The following is a 13,658-nucleotide window of genomic DNA, read 5'->3' on the forward strand; positions in this document are numbered from 1 at the left end:
CAGCGTCGAAGCTGATTGGGCGAAAAGCAGGAAGTGGCTCACCTCTTCCTGTCAGCGTCGAAGCCGATTGGGCGAAAAGCAGGAAGTGGCTCACCTCTTCCTGTCAGCGTCGAAGCCGATTGGGCGAAAAGCAGGAAGTGGCTCACCTCTTCCTGTCAGCGTCGAAGCCGATTGGGCAAAAAGCAGGAAGTGGCTCACCTCTTCCTGTCAGCGTCGAAGCCGATTGGATGAAGGAGCAGTGAGAGGCCCACTACTTTCTGCCGACGTTGAAGGTGATTGGATAAGGCAGCCGGAAGAGGCCCACCACTTCCTGACCTCATCCGCGGAGTCTGTTGAAGGGGAAATGTGGGCTGAACAGAAGGCATGTATGTTTCAGCCTTGGCCAAAACGGTGAACAGGAACATACACAGCACAGCAGCACTCTCCTCCAAATGAGCCGAATGCCTTTCAGCCAAGTGTACTGCAGGACATAGATGTTAATGAATAACTCACGCCTTTTTATTATAAAAAAACCCAGGGATGTGATTATGATTTATGGGTTGTATGATTTCTGTACTTTTAAATTCAGCGTGCTTTGGTTTAGTCTGTTGACTAGGTTCTAGTCAATTATAATTTCACACATTTCACCTCTTTGGGAAAGAAGCTCTGAGCAGGTGTAGATGGAATGCAGAGAGAAAATAGACGTGTTTCAAGGAAATAAATTTCAGAGGAATAACACTTCCAGAGAAGAGAGAACCAAATGGAAACACAATTTGTAAAACTGAAAAGTACACAGCCTCCCTTTGACCTCCCTTTGTTGTGATTGCTCGAAAGCGGTATTATTGCAGACAAATGGAGAAATAGCACAGCATCTCTGGAGCGTGGAACAGGAGTTATTTACCTGTACTTGTGCGTGCTTTGGCCCATGCAAGCGTGGAGACACGAGATCAATTTTTTTCAGCACACCGTCAAAGCCAATGGCAGACCACGAGACCATGAGAACACATAGGTGCGTTTGTGAAATTCACAAGGACGAAAATGGATGTCTTTCTTTTTGAATTGAGACCATTTATATGAAAATGGGTACGATGCTAGTGTCTATCAAATTCGGGAGACCCATCCATTTTAATCAGAAGCCACGCACACGGCAATGCCAACATGTTCAGCTGCGTGCCATCTGCTGCTTGGTAGCCATTGTTGAAAGCAAACATTCATACCACCCAACACAGACACACACACACACACACACACACGGTGTTGAGTCCCAGCTGTGGTTCTGGGGACCCAGCAGGACAGTCCTCACACCGTGTGTCCAGTGTCTGACCTGACCGGGCGGTGATGGATCACCCCCCCCCCACCCCTCCCACCCCCCCCCACCCCGCAGATCGTTCCACACACGGACAGCACCAGCATCTAACTCCTCCATTTCGCAAATAATAACTCATCTGGGCACACTGATCCTCCCGCCAATTGCCTGGCCATTAGATGCGAACTCTCCGTCAGTCCGCTCTCCTGGCACGCCAGTTGGCTTCGGGCTGTAAATATTTTAACAGCGCACATTGGCGGCTCTTCTCTAAAGCGGCCTGCGAGGGCTGTGGATCGCAAGGCCCGGTGCCAGACGCGCATTCGTCAAATTTAATTACCGACAAGTACGCCGCGATGAATGAGATGCTTCTGCGGCGCAGAAATCAATACCTGTTTATGTGTGCACTATGAATACTCGATTCCGGTGTCTGTTTTCTCCTGCGGTCAGCACATCAGTGGCCACTGGGACGCGCAGGAAGCAAGCCACTGCACAAGGCACCTCAGCGTCATGGAAACGGGGGAACATCAAAGTCAGCGTGGGAAAAGGCCGGCTGTATTTTATTTTATTATTTATTTATTTTTTTAAGACAGCAGACAGCCCACTCTCCTTTCAAGTGTTCGTTCCTTCAATCAGACAGGTGGAAAGCAGAGACGGTGACAGGTCAGGGATCACAAAAAGTGATCACAGCTCAGAGGGTGCTGGAGTGGCTCGAGCCCCCACCCGTACATGGATCTGGCTCCATTCAGGGCGGCAGCGTAGTACAATGGGGAAGGAGCTGGTCTTGTAAACTAAAAGTCACAGGTTCGATTCCCAGGTAGGACAGTGTCGTTGTACCCTTGAGCAAGGTGCTAAACCTGCACTGCTTCAGTATATATCCAGCTGTATAAATGGATGCAATGCAAATGCTACAGTATACAAATAAAGGTTGTGTAAGTCGCTCTGGATAAGAGCGTCTGCTAATTATCTGTAATGATTCGGCTGCCCTACAGTCTGCACCGCACGTCTCGTCTGGTGTATCTCATGTGAATTTAATCGCATAAATGTCCAGCTTTACTACGTGTATCCACACCTGTTTGAGTTATTTTCTTTCATTTGCAACCGTTCCTCTGCCAGATGGGTATCGTTTGCGGGCGCCATCGCCTGGGAAACCACTGTAACAGTCATTTTGAGGTTTGCACAGAAGCACTTCCTCTCAAATTATCTTTATTTCCTGAGAGGCTCGAAGAAGAAAGTTTCAAACAATTCTGCTCTGCACTTTATCATTAAGCACACCCAGGATTAGACAAGACTTTTTACCTTTTCCCAAAAACGTTTTACATAACGGATCACAAATAATTGTCCCGGGCAGCTTCAGTAGTTCGCTCCAGTTATTGTCAGGTAGTGCACTTTATCATCAGCACATAGCTCTGCAGACCATACGGAAGGACCTGCAAAATAAATCAGGAGCTAGTTCACCATTTTATGGAACTGATAAAGATGGAACAATTGACCTTAAATTGCTTGAAATGAGCACAGGAAAACAAGCTAGTTCCACCATAACCACCATCCCCCCGACCCCCCCATCATCATGCAGGTTAGAAAGGAAACAGGCAGCTAAGAGTGTCTGCTAAATGCCTGTAATGTAATGTAATGTAATGTGATGTAATGTAATGTAATGTAATGTTATGTGATGTAGTGTAATGTAATGTAATGTAATGTGATGTAGTGTAATGTAATGTAATGTAATGTAATGTAATGTAATGTGATGTAGCGTAATGGCTACAGGTCGTGCATGCTGAAGACCCAGCTCACTGCAGCCGGTCGGGTGGGCGCGTGCAGGGTGACGGTGATAAATCGCGCGGCCTCTCCCTGCGGGCTGCTTATTTTTTCGCGGCAGCGCGGGAGAACGTTCTGGATGCTGTTGGCGCTGACGGAGAGCCCAGCTGCCGGGCTGGAGGGGGAAATGGATAAATGTTCTGAAAGCTTGAATTATGCATGCCAGGCTACATGCAACATCAGCGTAAGACTCTTACGTAACCCAAACCTTTCATCCGTCGGAGATTTGCAGCCACTTGGGCGCGTTACATGGTTCTATATTTTTTCGTACTGATAGATGTGAGTAGGACTGTAGTCTGATTGGTACACGCTTACACGCTTTAAGTTAATATAACTGAGCTCTTTCACAGAGAATAAACAGCGGTAAAGTTGCCCTTCTGTCGTTTTTACTATTAACACTGTGTTGAGCGAACCATAGCTTTGTCGCGATACAATAATACACAGGCGGTATGAGGAAAGGCACGGCACCGTTCTTCTCTTCTTAAATCCCCCGTCACCAGCCTTTTTAGAGAGTCGGTGAATTTGAAAGTGGGATTCAGTCCCGCACAAACTGCCTGGAGAACGACACAGACCCCGCGTCTGATGGGTCCGGTCGGTGACATCACAGAGCGCGCGGGGACTAGGGGCGTCGACCAGCCTATTGTCAGCCAGCCGCAGGGGGCGTTGGCGACGACGACGGTGCTCCGCGCGCCATTGCAGGGGGGAGATGGGATACGCCCCCAGAGAGGCTGCCATGGCAACGGCGCACGGCAAAAGCGCTAAACAGAAATAGGGTTATAGCGGAGTGGAGCCGCGAGGAGGAAATCGACCTGCGCTGTGGCACACGGAGGTGTTGCTCCTTCAGCAGGTACACGAGCTGCACGGCTGCGAGGGGACGGGAGACAGAGGTCTGTGGGTGTTGTCCCGCTAACCGAGGCTTGCCCCAATCAGACTAACTGCAGGAAGATCATACAGTGCACTTACAGTCAGAAGTCATATCTGAGGCAGTCTCCATACGTAGAAAGGGATGCTCATCTCAGAGTTAAGACAAACATTTTGTCTGTTCCTGCTCACAAACACAAGTGTTGAATTTTTATTTGTGTGTGTGCGTGCGTATGTGTTTTTGGAAACGCAATTTTAATTAAACACACAATCTGTTTTGAAGTGTGTGTGCGAAGGTGGCCTTGGCCTGCAGCATTCGGAGAAGCGCGGTGAAAAGGCCCGGACTTCGCAGAATGATCGGGGGATGAGTCAGCAGGCATCGGACGTGAAGGACAGACAGAGGAGAGGCGGTCACACACACCTCTGCAGCACGACATGCATGCAGCGCTTTGGGCACGAGAACTAAGAAAACTCACAGTCTGTGCAATTCAACCCCGTCCCGCCAGTGCCATAGCACACGAGCGAGGGCCTCGCTGGGGGGCGGGAGTTAGCGGGAGTTATCACGTGCATCAATATTCCCTGACAGTCCGATAATAACGCTCCAGCAGTTCTCCTGCTGCTGCTCCCACGCAAGAATAAATGAGTTTTAATCACATTAAAATAATGTGTGGATTAAATACGTCTCCCCACGCTTCACCTGAGGACGTGCACGCGCGCACGCACACATGCGTGCACAGACACACTCACACGTACACACATGCATGCATGCACACACACACACACACACACACTCACACACATACTCACCAACTCACACACACACACACACACACACTCACACACAGATACACACACTATGAGCTGTTTGTTGGCAGTGCAGAGCTGAGGCAGGTCTGATGTTTCTGGGCCTTGTTCCGCAGTGCAGTTCTCCTGCGCTGTGTGAGCGCTACGCGTGCAGAGATCCCCAGCGTGCGGGCCCACAGCGAGCGCTCCACTCTGGCTCTATCACACACCGCAGGATTTATCACAGAATGAAGCGCCCCGGCTCATCAGGGCCAATATATACTCCTGCAGCCAGGAAGGACATGAAGGTGCAACATGTTGCAGAGGGGAACGTTTGTAAGTGAGCACCGTGTCCCTCATCATCAGTAAATCGCCGCAGATATGAGGTTCTGTGAAAGGAAAACTGCACCAGGGCTGCAGAGTAAGCCTGGAAACTGTGCCTCTGTGAACCCCTTCCTGCTTCAAAGGAATGGCCACGTTGCAACATTAAATAACGTCCCCTTTGAAATGTCTCCACCAAATAATGTGTCCATATGACCTGGTGACTTCATATAGACGTGGTGCTTTGCATGTGAAGTCAGTTAGTGTGCCTCTATAATCACTGATTAGAAGCAAAAATATATGAACCCATAAACCAGTCAGCAAAAACTGACATGAGCTATAAATGTGTCAGCATGCCAACACGTTGTTCACACAGTGATTTGTGTAAGTGGGGATGTTTTTAATCACATTTAGCTTATATTTTGATGAAGTCATATGTCAATGTAATGGCTTCCAAGATGGGGAGATTTATAAGCGGTTCAAAGTAAGTCATTTTTCAACTGTCATTAATTTCCAGTGGCTCCTTTTATCATAACATTTATTTGAGGCATGACCCATAACCATATATTTTCCATAAACATGGATAACATGCTCAGTTCAGCCTGCTGCCAGATCATACATTTTTTACTTTACTTTTATTTATTTAAACACATTTTATTTTCAGGCAACATGTGCACTTACTGTCTTTTTAGGGTGAAACATTCAAATGCCATGTGGCTTTGATTGGACACGATTGGCTGATTTAGCAAAAGAAGCTCAGCACCAGTAGGCCTCTCAGTTTTGCAGCCTAGACACTGCTGGCTCGAACCTGCGCTATAAAACCAATCGACTTTGTCATGACTGACAGGCATCTAATGCTGCATCAGCAACTCCCAGTGAACTGCCTGGGGACCAAAGGATACCAGCTGACATCAGTAGGAGAGCATCTTTCTGGCGCTAGAGCTTCTGTAGGCTAGGCAAAGCCAAAAGGATAGGATTTGTCATTTTAAATTCAACCAATTTAATCTGAGGAGCTTTGTAAGGAATTTACTGGAATTATCTGCAACCTTTATCTTTGACTATGAAGATTTGTCATGTGTGTTTATTTTATATTGCAATTGGAAAGGTGTATATGTGAAGAATAAGTTGACATTTTTTTAAAATCAAGTGTGTTTTAAATACGCCAGTGAAAGGAAGCTTTTGTGCTGTCTGACATAGACAGGTTCAAAATCCCCTGTTGATGACAAACTGTCAACACTCAAATTACCAATGTTCCATTTCTTACAGCATGGCCTGTTCAGGTTGCCAAGGTTACCACGGGCCTGAAGGTGACATTGTCATCTTTATGCTTCAGTTCTTCGGTGTGAGCAGAAGAGGTATAATTAACAATTGTCCAAAGATTATCCGCAGAGCCAAAGATGTAGGGTTTAGGATTCTCAGAATTATTAGAATTTTCTCCAACATGAAGCGGTTTATGGATTTTTCATTTCAAATGTATTTCTTCAAGTGCAGATTAATATGTTTAATATGCCTTAACCGTAGTTACAAAGCTCTGAGAGCAAAATGGAAAGGGCGTGAAAGCTACGCTTGCGATCTCTGTGGCAGGAAACGCATTTCCTTCACACCTTGGAGATCGCTGTCTGCGAGTTTGGGGATTCGGCCCCGCCCACGTATCGGTCTGATCTCCAGAGACGCTTTGGCACTCTGTCGTAGTGCAGTTTTTAGAACACGTTTCAGCTTCTGAAGGATAGCGCTGTCACTTTTCATAAGCGTAAGGCGTCACATTCTAAAGAGCTCTTGTTGCGCACCAGAACAAGCCCGCTTTATTTATCCCAATATTTTTTTGTCCCCACACGTTTTTTTTTTTTTTAAAGGCCGATGTCACCCAGGGCTGTAGGCTGTTTAATTCCGAGGGTGCTTGACTGGCCAGTCAGCTGTGATGTTAAAGAACTGCTTTTGTCAAGCCAGTGCACTCAGTCGTTCATTTCTTATTTTATTTATTTTTTTGATGCATATTTCTGCTGGGGACAGCTGTCCTCATTCTTTCACAAAAGCCTTTCTGGTAAAATGACACAGCAGTTTTTTTATTGCTCTTTTTTTATTACACAATTTCTCCTGTAATCCATGGACAGAAATCAAGTGAACCAGTGTTGTGACATACGGAATGACATTCTCGTTACAAACTACATATCCCAGAGTATGTTAACATCCTTTACACATCCCTGGGCATGTGCTGAATCACCTTTTGAGATCAGGAGGCACAATGGGTGCAGGTTTGACTAAAACATGACTCCTTCCTTTTGGAAAGGAAAGAGATGCTTTCCTTTCCTGAGTTGTGTTTTCTGTAGATAAATTTGAGATACACTGCTAGTACCCACCAATTGTGCTGACAGCTGAGCTGTAATACATTTGCTTTCTTTTTTTGCAAGTCACTGACTTCCCCCCTTAGACCCCAGAGTGGATTTCACGTTTCAGACAGAGCTGAGTGCCGAGAGCGCTTCCCCACAGGGAATTCTGGGAAGGGTGCAGCTGTTTTTCCTGCTCTCCCCCGACCAGCATAACAAATCTCCCCTGAATAGAGGAGAAGCAGCCCGGCTCTTCCGAGTCCCTCCGTTAGCATGAATACCCTGCGGTAGCACTTACACAATAGCAAAAACAAATTGCACAGGCAAAGGAGATGCGTCTCAAGATCTATTACTCTGAGAAAGATAAAGGGCAGGCGACAGGTATCAATTTACAAAATGGTACACCATAAACTGAGAATAAAAATGTGTGGCACAAGTCCCAAATGTATAGGTTTTTCTTTTCTTTAAAAAAAAAAAAATGAAGTGCTGATAATTAAATGCAATGCTCTTATGTCAATGGCCTTTCCCGCTAAATAATGTACTTGTGGAATTAATGTTCATTATTCTGACTCGATCGCAACAAAAATAATTCATGAACTGAATAAATCAATAGATACTGTTACTAGGTCCATGCTCTTAAGACATTTCCAAAGACCTTTTCCTCTATTCAAAACTTTACAATTAATTTTCCATGAAGTACCTCTAAGTGACTTCAGCCATTCAAACATGAGATTTCTGAGGGTTTTTTTAAAGGTCTCCATTTGTAGCCATGTATTTGGCACAGTGCCTGAAGGCCTTTGCAACTGCCTTTTGGAGCTCCTTGCCAAACAACCTGGCCCCTCTGAGGAAGAAGATGCCCTTTTTAACTGTGTCTAGGAGATGCTCCAAAATATCTCCTGAGGGATTTGCGATAAACAGCTACTGAGAACCATCACAACGCTGTTAGGTGCCCTGGCTTGGTGACGTGAGGAAGATTATTGTTCGATTTCATCATTCATATTGTTCAGCTTTCATCATATCCTGCAGTGTGAATGCACTATCCTTCTGTCAAAATTCGGGAATGATTTTCAATTCATTACAATACAATTGGATATTAATATTACCAACAAATTCTGAAAGTGTGCTTGTAAATACAATTTCATCCATTTTAAGGATGTCCCCTGAAGTTTTTTTCCCCAGGCTTTTACTGGCTCAATAGAAGCCCGGTGTTGCTTAGCTGACCATCCGTCTTCTAGTCTCCAAGGCAAATGGAGACTGGAAGTGGGATTTTCTCTGTAGATTTTGCTGCGCATGATTGTGTGTTGATTCTGCGACATCCTTTCCAGGCAGCCCGACTGAACTCCAGATAGCCTGCGCTGCCATGTCTGACTTCTGAGGCAGTTTTTCGGACCTGCAGCGCTTGTGCTCCCGGTGTTTAAAAACGAGTCGCTTTCGATTAGGGAGACACGGGAACGGGTACGGAGCGCGTCTTTTGTCTGGGATTTAAGAGCTGTCTGTCTCGTCTCGTCCGGGCGCGTCTGGACGCTCTATTAATAGTGTGGCGGACGCTGCCTCCCTCTAGCCCTGTTCTCCCGGCATCAGTGACCTGTGATTAAACTGCTGAGCCTAAAAGTAAAGTTTGGCCGATTCTCTGGAGAAATTTCCACATTAGTTTTTTCCGGTTCCTTTACAAACGCTACGGCTGCTTTTGGGCTCTGTGTGTTTCGGCAGCTGATCTTTATTATTATCTCGATACGCCGTAGTTTCATGGTTAATAATCTGATTTTGCCTCATGTCTGTGACTCGTTAATCTTTGACACTCTCTCTCTCCCCAGTTGGTTGAGCGGCAGAGCAGAGGAGGTAGATTGCAAACGCTGTCAGTTTGAGTAAGGGCCTGTTTCATGAATGTGTTAAAGTGCCTTCCCCGAGGAGAACGCTGGACATTAACTGGACTTTATGGATTGCTGCCGGAGCACCTGATCCTGTGTTCTGAGAGTGGACCAAAAGCCAGATGGTGAAATGTTGAGTGATCTTAGGTTGCAGTTTACCGTGATATATTTTATTCTCTTATAGTCCGTGTGTCAGGTACTAAAACAGCCTATTAAAATAAGAAATGGTAATAGAAACACAATATAGATCCATGGGTTCCATGCAGGTATAATGATCATGTTGCGCTTAAGGCAAGATTTTCTTTAGCCCCTTCAAAAAATTGTCTGATGTGACACCACACTCAAAGATCATAATCTCAGTGGGAGATTTTCAGCATTGTTGTGTTTCTGTGTGATTTCTCAGTGCTCAAGGACTTCTGTAGACCTTGCCTGAAGACCCCACCCCGGATTCCCCAAAGAGAACTGCTGGCTTTGTGGCAGGCAGACGGGACGTGTGTCTGGGGGTGTGGAGGGTTAGGAAAAGCCAATCTATCTTTGATAATTACCTGGAAGCCACAGCTGTGGCTGCACCATGCGCTCAGCGGGTGATGTCATCAGACAGAGACGGCACAACCAAACTAGACCACTATGCCTCTCACTTACATTACATTACATTACATTATAGGCATTTAGCAGACGCTCTTATCCAGAGCGACTTACACAACTTTTTACATAGCACTTTACATTGTATCCATTTATACAGCTGGATATATACTGAAGCAACGCAGGTTAAGTACCTTGCTCAAGGGTACAACGGCAGTGTCCTTACCCGGGATTCGAACCTGCGACCTTTCGGTTACGAGCGCAGTTCCTTACCCACTGTGCCACACTCCGTCCCTACTTCCCACTTGAGCCAAAACTCCTGCCGAACCTCAGGTCGTTTTCTTGCCAGAAAGCACACGGTGATAAAAATTTGAAAATGGCCTTTGGCAATTACCCGATTCACTCTCCATATGGGAAGACCAAAGCTTTTGATTATTTATGTTTTATTATCTTTTTTTATAACAGATTGCTTGGGATATGAATTTTTGAAGAACATTTTTCTGTGATTGTTGTGATCAGCCTTGAATGGATCTAAAATCAATATTTTAGAAATTATTTGCTTCAGGGTTTTCTGTGGAAGTCCATAGCAGCCATGTATAACAGTAAATATATTGGTCTCGATATCTCAATTTTTGTATGTTGAGATCATGGGATAAATAACTCATTGATCATCATGAGAAACAACTTTTGCAATGGCGAGATCACAAGATAAATAAACCGTGATCACCTCAAATGTTTTCAGAAACGTATTTTGGATTGACTGTTTAGGTGTAATATCAGAGAGTTTATGAATGGGTCACCCTGTTTCTTCGGGTTGAAATCGCTGGGCCAAAACCAATCTAGCCAATCAGTTGCTAATGGGACAAAATTGTGGGGGGCAACAATTTTCCCACTCAATGTCTTGATTGACATCTACATTACATAGTAGTACCTCCAGAGAGGTACTATGATATCACAATTGGGGCGGGGCCAGAGTGCAGAATGCATGAAGCATTTTTCGGACATTAGAGGGCAGCACCAAGGCATTTTATGCCAGTTTTTCTCGCCAAATGGTATTATTTCAAAAACGTTGAAACAACGGCATGGATTAAAACGTTTCATTATAAGTCAAACAAAAGGCATACAGACACGTTCGCAGCTAAAAAAAAAAAAAATCTAGTGTGATCTAGGGTGTAATTACCCTTTAAAGCCTGGTGAAAATTGCTCATGGCTGTGGAAGTCCTGTTAGACTCTTGTGTGTGACCCCCTGCCTCTACAACCCCCCCCCCCCCATCCGCCCCCGACCACCACCCCCATCCCCTCCCCCTGGAGGTTGTCTGCCTGTGACAGGGCCTCTGAGCTCTAGTGAGCATGCTCAGTCTGGCAGGGAGCATGCAGGCCCTCTGGGACTCAGCGAGAGGTTGACAATGGTATCCAAGGCAACTGCCTTCACATTCTAACACTGTTTTTCCAGGAACACGAATGTGACTTCATTGGATTTCTTTATTTGGGGAGGTTAAATACCTTGTTTTTTAAGGCATGTTTTAATGTCTAGGTTATAAGGTGTCGGCTACAAGGCTGTTTAGAAATCTTGCCTGCAGATCTTGGACATGTGTTCCATTTATTTAGGCATTTCTCCCTCTGTCACTTCGGTCACATGACCAGGCAGTCCTGGGCTGATGGCGATGCAGTCGTTGCTTTGCCCTCCAGCTTGTTAATCAGTGGTGCAGTCATGTCTGCTAAATTGCTGATTCATACTAATGTTGTTTAGAAAAAGGTTCAATCACAATCGATTGATTATTCTGTGGTTACAGCACAACAAACCCTTCACTGCTTACAATGATTATGCTAATGATGTTACATTTTTACCTTAAATATTTTACATGTGAAATACTAAATCAAATGTGCCTCCTTCTTCTTGGTTTTGTCCGTTTTGAATGCATGAAAATCATAGACATTATAAATGAATTTTACATTGAGATACCTTTCTACAGGTCACCCCCAAAGATGCTGAACCACAGTTTAAAGTGACCTTGGGTTATCGAACACCCCTCGCCGTCAAATTTGTGTCAGACGTCTTTTTTTTTCCACGAGCACGCAGCGATGCCGCGATTGCATGAATATTTCAGCAAGCTCGCTGCCTCCGTGCCCAGCATTAAGACGCGTTTTAATGCGCAATTACGGAGCGAGGCGGCCCCCGGTGACGGGGTAACGTGTGTGGGAGTCCGTAGGAGCGCGCGTGGGCGGACGTTCTGTGGCAGGTGAACCTGGATCCCGTGTGATAAATGGAATGCGTTTCTGTGGGAGGGTCAGCCGGTCAGCGCGGTGGATGAGACTGTTTCATTTAAACCCCCAGAGCAGCTGTGAAGCTATGCCACGGGTGCTGTTAAGCATTTTCATTAACAAATCCACCTCTGGGTCAAGAGTGCTTTACTTTTCACGTCGGTGGATGAATCATGACCGCTATTACGCCTGCTTCCATCAATGTTTTACTTTTTAATTTTTTTTTTAGTTACAATGAGTGACTGATTAGCGGCAGATTTTAAGATGTTTACCAATCCCTGGGAGCACTATCTCATTATTTGGAGAAAAAAGAAATTACTTAGATGTAATCAGCCTAATAAGTAATATAGCCTAAATGAGGCTCTATCTGAGTATTAATAGTTGTGCTCACTAAATGGACCAATATCTCTGCTCTGTAAAAGGAATTATAGGTGTGTCTATATTCACTGTAGGAGCGTCCACTGCATGTTTCCACATGTGCGCCACTATAATATCAGATTCATTTTCATATTCTGTAGTGTTATTCTTCCCCTCCTGCAATGTTGCACTCGCCAGAAATGATGGTAGAAATAATATTTTGTGGCGATGTTTTATCACACATGGGGCCCTCTTTAGTGGCAGCTTGTGTGACATAGACAGCACTAGTTTCCATATATCTGTCTCAATGGTGCTGTGGGTGTTGTAATTGAGCAGCGGAATATACGGATCTCCGTGAGAGCATATTATCCTAAATAATGAGGATTGCGCTGGTTTCCTCTTATGTGTTGTACGTGTCAAGAGTGATAAACTAGCAATTCCGCTGTTACGGCCGCAGAGCGCTCGCGTTGATCTGGAGCGCCGGTGGTCGAGGCGGAGATTATCGCCGCGACCGATTTCCTCTCCGCTCGCCATGCAGCGCGAGAGCGCGGAGAATGAAAATGATACACGTTATGCAGCGCGCGCTTTCCATCCGTCAGCGGACACGAGACGGCAGCGGAGGCTCTCCGTCCTAATTCAGCTCGCGCTTATCTAAACTGCCATTTCTCTTGCGGCATCCTCGGGAGTTTGCCATAGGCGGGGCAAATGTGATCTACCGCTAGTCATTTACGCGCATATTGACCTGTCGCCTGCTGGAGAAAAAGCTGCCGGGGGTAAAGCGCTTAATCCTACTCTGCATTAATTTTATTTGTTCCTCTTATTTTCTTCTGCATTGCTAGATGGCGCAATAGCTATTGATAAATAAATAAATGAATAAATTGCGTTCTTTATGGGTTAGTTCATTCCCTGTTTTATGGCGGGCTTTGTCATGTCGTTCCCTCATATGCATATTTTCTGCTAGAAGTACACCAGTAAGAGACGGAGTGGGTGTTCATCTGGAGGGAAAGGTGAGGCGTGGTCTGGTGCGGGCGGCTGCCTGTGTAAAAGCGCCTTGCAGGGCGTGGCAGCGGAGACGCGGCCCTCTCCACAGGCAGCATTGCAGGGGCATAAATCTTTGAAGCGCTGCTGCATGCGAAGCTGACTCCGCCGACCGCCTGCCGCTACGACTGGAGATGAGGAGATCTTGAGGGGAGCGTGAGA

The sequence above is a fragment of the Anguilla anguilla genome, chromosome 2 (genome assembly GCF_013347855.1).
Source record: "Anguilla anguilla isolate fAngAng1 chromosome 2, fAngAng1.pri, whole genome shotgun sequence".
Lineage (NCBI taxonomy): Eukaryota > Metazoa > Chordata > Actinopteri > Anguilliformes > Anguillidae > Anguilla > Anguilla anguilla.